An 8114-nucleotide genomic window follows, 5' to 3' on the forward strand; every position below is an offset into this window, starting at 1 on the left:
AGAATTTCAAAAAGATTTCAGGTGTACTCTTTCAGGAAAGCCCTTCATTTTATTGTCAAATGTATGCTTGGAGTTTTTCTTGTGTGTTTACCAACACACATTTTCACCATGTGAATGTGACAGCCCAATGTGTATGATTGTTAGTGGCTCAGTGGGATAATGCCTTGTACTGGAGTTTCTTAGGTTGAGTGTTCAAATCCCTGTTAGAGCTTTAGGATTTGTCATTTAAGATTCACACCATTGAACAGCACCTGAATGACATCAGCCAATCAACATTCACACTCATCAGTTGCCAAGAATCAGAATGCCGAGACACTCTGACATTTTGGGGAACTTCTTTGTTTACTATTTTTCCTTCATCATTACGTCTATCATATTTATATGTCATCCATTAGTGTTTTTCTCTACAAATGTCTAATTGTCCCAGAATTTCAAAAAGTTTTCAGGTGTACTCTTTCAGGAAAGCCCTTCATTTTATTGTCAAATGTATGCTTGGAGTTTTTCTTGTGTGTTTACCAACACACATTTTCACCATGTGAATGTGCCCAATGTGATGATTGTTAGTTGCTCAGTGGGATAATGCCTTGTACTGGTGTTTCTTGGTTGAGTGTTCGAATCCCCGTTAGAGCTTTAGGATTTGTCATTTAAGATTCACACCATTGAACAGCACCTGAATGACATCAGTCAATCAACATTCACGCTCATCAGTTACCAAGAATCAGAATGCCAGGACTCTCTATTACATTTAGGGGAACTTCTTTGTTTACTATTTTTCCTTCATTACATCTATCATATTGATATTTCATCCATTAGTGTTCATCTCTACAAATGTCTAATTGCCCCAGAATTTCAAAAGGTTTTCAGGTGTACTCTTTTAGGGAAGCCCTTCATTTTATTGTCAAATGTATGCTTGGAGTTTTTCTTGTTGTGTGTTTACCAATACACATTTTCACAATGTGAATGTGACTGGCCAACATGTAGGATTGACAGTGGCTCAGTGGGATAATGCCTAAAAAAATTATTATTATTATATTGTTTCTCATTTTCGAATGTACACTTAAATCTCCTCAAGTCCTTGAGGCGAAAGTGCTGTGGAGAAATTACAGGATTGTTTGGCTCTGCCACCTAACCACGCCCAGTTTACCTGCTGGAAAACCCTGTAGCTCCGGAGCAGGGGCTCAGACCAGGATAAATTGTTTGCTCACCCTCAGTTCACTCTTTTGGTCATCTCAACCCAGCACTCCAGTGTGTCCTGCTTTGTGTGCGTCTTTGAGTTAACGTAAGTCATCATTTTAATGACCCTCACTATGACTTTTGTGATGTTTATCCGTTTGTAGAGTAGCTCTGCCATCATGTGTAAAGTTAAGGTCTTTGTTTGTTGGTTTGGTGTGTTGGAGTCGCATGTGAGAGATGATTAGATGATATTGGTTGACTTGGGATGTCAAGTATTGTTTAGTTGTACCTTATATGATTACAGTTTATTGTTGTGAGTTGGGATCTGTACTGATTTACCCCATTTCACTGATTACTCCATTTTCTGTTTGTTTCCTCTTGATGCAGCACACATACAAGTAAATAACAAAAGAACAGATGAATTGAAACTCAAAACAAGTTCACTTGTGTTGCACCGAAACCTGCCATCTCCGTGTCATCACTCCATACCATTTAGCCTTCTGACTGAGGCTCTGCCTGCTCGCCACACACTCGCTCTACCTCGACCCAAATCGCCCCCTACAGTTCCTTCAGTTGGGTTGTGGAGGTTAGCATACTAGAATAGAATACTGTTAAGAATACTGTTGGGTTGTGGAGGTTAGCACACACTAACGTTACAGCTACTTGTCAGGACTTGTCGTGCAAGGCAAGTATAACTGCATAATTATAGGCTGTTCATCTTATTGACTCCAACACAGAACCCACCCCCACCCCCCTTCACCTACCACCACAAATACAATTCCATTCTGTGGGAAACACTGCCTTCCATTATCAGACCCTTCATCTTATCCATGACAAATGCATAGTCCTGTAGAATAGAGTATTGTTAGAATACTATTGAGTTGTGGAGATTAGCGCACTAGAATACTACTGTTAGAATACTGTTGGGTTGTGGAGGTTAGCACACTAGAATAGGGTATTGTTAGAATACTATTAGGTTGTGGAGGTTCGCACACTATAACGTTACAGCACAGGGTAATCCTAATTTTATGCATCAAATTTATTCCAATCCAACTCAAAAGTTTTGAACACCACAAAGTGAAGGTTTTATCCAGATCAAAACCAAGAATAGATTATGTGATCTAATCCAATTTCAGGATCCTTGTTTCCTTTTGAACAAGCTATTTTAAAGATTTGATCCAATCCGATAGCCGAAATCCGGTAACTGAAATCCGATAACCGAAATCCGATCACGTTTCTTTTGAACAATTGGGCCCAAACAATCAAAGCATATGTAAAACTAAAAAGCTATGCTACCTCATGTTCGTTTTGCTCGGACCCCGTAAATCACTGCTTGCGGTTATATTCAATTCTTGGTTTTGATCTGGATAAAACCTTCACTTTGTGTTGTTCAAAACTTTTGAGTTGGATTGGAATAAATTTGATGCATAAAATTAGGATTACTCTGTGCTGTAACGTTATAGTGTGCTAACCTCCACAACCCAACAGTATTCTAACAGTAGTATTCTAGTGCGCTAATCTCCACAACTCAATAGTATTCTAACAATACTCTATTCTACAGGACTATGCATTTGTCATGGATAAGATGAAGGGTCTGATAATGGAAGGCAGTGTTTCCCACAGAATGGAATTGTATTTGTACTAGTCCTGACAAGTAGCTGTAATGTTATAGTGTGCTAACCTCCACAACCCAACCAGTGGCGCAAAAAGGACTAACAGGCTAGAGTAGGCACCCTATGTCATAAGATTCAATCATAGAATTTTGACATAGAAAAGGGAGTGGGGGCGCCTTGAGCCTGAGTTTTCGTCTATGGAAAAAGATGGATACAGCAAAAAAACTGTCGGGGGCTAAACATAAAAAAAGAAAGAGGGAAAATGAGATGGCATGTCAAGGGATGCGACAGTAGTTAAATAAGTGGATGGTGAAAAGCAACAGATAGGATTTAAAGTGTGACGTCTGTGCTTGGAGGCTTGCAATGTTAACAGACTAACTAGCGTATGCTAAGCATATGTCGATTGAAACATAACCTATTCCATTAAGATAGCTAGGTGGCTACCATGCTCATACTGCACTTTTAATGGCAAACTGCAAACAAAAATGTCACACTAGCAACAACTCATTACATGTTTCCATTTCCTAACAATCCTAATATTAATAGCTTAATATTGTGCTGATAATGTGGCAAACAAAGGCTAGAGTTGGATTAGCCTTATCCTTTGTGAGCAACAGCTGGCAAAAGGACATTACAAGAACCGTTTAGACTCTCTTGAAGTGACAATGCACCATTTAACAATACTTCAAGTTCAAATTTGCAGAATTTATTAAAAAATAGTGTAAATTATTGGCCTTTTGTTTTACTTTAGTTGTTTGTGTGTTTTTATTTTGTTTTTTTTTGGCGGGGGGCTGGGGGGGGCGCCAATTTGCTGTTGCATACCCCTCAAAAAATGGGTAGCTGCGCCCTTGAACCCAACAGTATTCTTAACAGTATTCTATTCTAGTATGCTAACCTCCACAACCCAACTGTAAGAACCGATGTGGGTCGAGGTAGAGTGAGTGTGTGGCTAGCAGGCAGAGCCTCGGTCAGAAGGCTCAATGGTATGGAATGATGACACGGAGATGGCAGGTTTCGGTGCAACACAAGTGAACTTTTTTGGAGTTTCAATTCATCTCTTCTTTTGTTCTTTACTTGTATGTGTGCTGCATCAAAGAGGAAACAAACAGAAAATGGAGTAATCACTGAAATGGGGTAAATCAGTACAGATCCCAACTCACAAACAAACCAATTGACATTTGAACAATAAACTGAAATCATATGGTTATATAAGGTACAACTAAACAATACTTGACATCCCAAGTCAACCAACATCACCTAATCATCTCACATGGGACTCCAACACACCAAACCAACAAACAAAGACTTTAACTTTACACATGATGGCAGAGCTACTCTACAAACTGATAAACATCACAAAAGTCATAGTGAGGGTCATTAAAGTGATGACTTACGTTAACTCAAAGACGCACACAGAGCAGGACACACTGGAGTGCTGGGTTGAGATGAACAAAAGAGTGAACTGAGGGCGAGCAAACAATTTATCCTGGTCTGAGCCCCTGCTCCGGAGCTACAGGGTTTCCCAGCAGGTAAACTGGGCGTGGTTAGGTGGCAGAGCCAAACAATCCTGCAATTTCTCCACAGCACTTTCACCTCAAGCCCTCCTTACACTGACAGACTTTGGAAAGATTTGCAAAGATTTGGAAAAGATTTTTGAAAGACTACAGTCTCAGACCCTCTCACATCTAAAGACAAGTAGTAGTTTTAAGTCACAGACTATGATTTTGCAATGACTAGGGATCTTGCAGGGTCACTATTTACAAGACTGCAACACGATTCCTTTAAATTATTACCCATCGTGGAATAGATAAACAGGAACTGAAAATTATAGCCTACTAAACTCAAAGTCGTATTTTCGTGTTTCTGCAGCATTGTTTCATGCGTGACATCCTTAACCGATATAGAGTTGTTCTGTCAAGTGGAAGAGCCGACTAAATATGTATAAGAAATGACAAATATTATAAGAATAACAAATAATTATAGGCTACAGCTGTGTCGGAGTCAATAAGATAAACAGCCTATAATTATACAGTTATACTTGCCTTGCACTACAAGTCCATATTGACAAGTAGCTGTAATGTTATAGTGTGTTAACCTCCACAACCCAACAGCATTCTATTCTAGTATGCTAACCTCCACAACCCAACAGCATTCGAACACTAATGCTTCAAGTGGGATTTGAACTCTTAACCTAAGGATCCCCAGTACAAGGCATTATCCCACTGAGCCACTGTCAATCCTACCTGTTGGCCAGTCACATTCACATGGTGGAAATGTGTATTGGTAAACACACAACAAGAAAAACTCCAAGCATGCATTTTTACAATAAAATGAAGGGCTTTCCTAAAAGAGTACACCTGAAAACTTTTTGAAATTCTGGGGCAATTAGACATTTGTAGAGATGAACACTAATGGATGAAATATAAATATGATAGACGTAATGATGAAGGAAAAATAGTAAACAAAGAAGTTCCCCTAAATGTAATAGAGAGTCCCGTCATTCTGATTCTTGGCAACTGATGAGTGAATGTTGATTGGCTGATGTCATTCAGGTGCTGTTCAATGGTGTGAATCTTAAATGACCAATAGCATGTGCACATTGCTCCTAAAGCTGTAATAGGGATTTGAACTCTCAACCTAACAAACACCAGCACTAGGCATTATCCCACTGAGCCACTGACAGTGATAGACATTACACAGTCACTTTCACATGGTGAAAATGTGTGTTGATAAACACACAAGAAAAACTCCAAGCATACATTTGACAATAAAATGAAGGGCTTTCCTGAAAGAGTACACCTGAAAACTTTTTGAAATTCTGGGGCAATTAGACATTTGTAGAGAAGAACACTAATGGATGACATATAAATATGATAGACTTAATGATGAAGGAAAAATAGTAAACAAAGAAGTTCCCCTAAATGTAATAGAGAGTCCCGGCATTCTGATTCTTGGCAACTGATGAGTGTGAATGTTGATTGGCTGATGTCATTCAGGTGCTGTTCAATGGTGTGAATCTTAAATGACCAATAGTGCACATTGCTCCTAAAGCTCTACCAGGATTCAAACTCTCAACCTAACAAACACCAGCACTAGGCATTATCCCACTGAGCCACTGACGATCCTAAATATTGGGTAGTCACATTCACATGGTGAAAATGTGTGTAGGCAAACACACACCATCAAGAAAATTCCTAGCATACATTTGACAATAGAATTAAGGGCTTTATAAAAAAGAGTACAGATCTGAAAATGTGTACTGTTAATGGTATCGACCTAATGATGGTTGTATGGTTGTTATCCAAGAAAAAAAAATACTCATATAGAAATATAGGTGATATAGGATAAATGGGCTGAGTGGTCGAACTTTATTGGCCTATATCTCTGAAATGGAACAACATATCCAAATTATTTTCATAACTTTTGTGAGGCTTTGTCTAAACATTGTCTGTGAGAATTTTGGTGAAGATTTAATAATTTTTGAAGCCTGTGAAATGTTATGATGTTTGGCTTTTATCTGAAATTGTGGCAAAAGTAAACATTTTTAGAGCATAAGACCAGGATGAAAAAGATGCATCTGAATGTAGAGATTAATAAGATGAAACAATTTTGAGTCTAGGTCAATCTGGTAAGGAGAAATAAGCGTTTTTGACAAGAGCGCCACCTTTGGGTGCAGTACCTCAAATTTTGGGTTATGGGTAGTGGGGGGGTACTGGTAATATTATGAAAGAATTTTGAGTCTAGGTCAATCTGGTAAGGAGAAATAAGCATAATTAACTTTTTTTTCCAATAGCGCCACCTTTGGGTGCAGTACCCCAAATTTTGGGTTATGGGTAGAGGGGGGGTACTGGTAACCATACCTGAAAATTTGAAGAGTTTTGGAGTTACGGTTTAGGCTGCAGTATGACTTTTACAGAATTTTGGCAAAAAATGAACGGTACAAAAAATGAACGGTACAGAAACAATAGGGGTCCTGCAGCTACTCTGCTTGGACCCCTAATAAGTGTGCTGCTTTCAGCAAGCACACTTAATAAAACTTAAGAAGAACAATAAGTGTGCTCCTTTGCAAGCACACTTAACTAATTGCCTCTATGTTTCAGGTTTTGCCTTTTGGGTAATGAGGTGCCCCTGCGAGAAATTGAAGCACAGAATCTGCTTCATTCCATGAAGTAGTGAGATTATTCTCTTTCAGCATCCCAGTATTGATCTTGAAATGACAAACAGCCTATCTGCCTCATTAATGTTTAACACATTTCCTGAGAGTAGAGCTAAGTGTTAATATCAGATATTGACTCTATTCTGGGGGGGTCCTACAGGAGAGAAAACAACACTGCAGGGTGTTGACTGAAATTTAGCAAAGCTGTTACTCTCAATAAATTATTCAGTCAAAACTGACCTTTCTATTAGTTTAATTAAACTGAAAAATATGAAGGGCCTGTATAGATGTGGCATTATATGAAATGTGTTCCTCTGAAAGTGAGATCATCAGTTATAGCTTGCTCCTCTATGCTACAAGGATCTCGGTGACTTTATTTTATCTTTTATCTGCATTTCCTTTGACAACCAGCAGAGGGCCCAGTGAGTACTGTATGCAGACTTAGCTGCAGCAGAGAAAAAAAATGGCAACACATTTTTGTAGGGATTTGTTTGTAATCTTTGCTTGTAGTGCAGTAGGCTAGGTGTTTGCAGTCAGCTCATGCTCCCCACTCTAACCTGATAGAGTCATTGGGAAAGAGAAGCACATCTCAGAGGTGCCTTGACGGTACAGGGGACTAGATGATATGATGATCACTGTGACAACCACTGGGTCTTAAGATTAAATTGTAAAAAAGTGACAGTGCTAAACATAAAACACTCTGCATATATATATATATATATATATATATATATATGGTTTCACTATAAAAAATATTCACCTTTTAGGCATTCATGCAGAGTGTTTCACATGACCCTGCTGCTGTGGCAGTGAATGACAATGTGATTTAATTGATCCAAATTACAGTCTCAATCTCATCACCATTGATTGAGCATGACATGCATATGAAAAGTGAAACCAGACCTTGGTTGGTTGGTTGGTTGATCACTGACCTCTCTCAGAGTCAGTGATCTGAATATTAAGCTAGTCAGTGTATCAGCTCACTGGACTCTCTGAGGTCAAACCTGAGGACCGGTTACTGTGGGCAGACTGCTTACTGACCAACAGACTTGTGGGTGATCAGACCGCAGGATGGGACAAGACACTCATTTAGGGTGACACACACAGACAGCTGAGAAAATGAAGGGGTACAGCACAGCTTTTCAGGGATTGAAACAAACTCGGAGAAAGGG

The sequence above is a fragment of the Alosa sapidissima genome, chromosome 8, assembly GCF_018492685.1.
Source record: "Alosa sapidissima isolate fAloSap1 chromosome 8, fAloSap1.pri, whole genome shotgun sequence".
Classification (NCBI taxonomy): Eukaryota; Metazoa; Chordata; class Actinopteri; order Clupeiformes; family Clupeidae; genus Alosa; species Alosa sapidissima.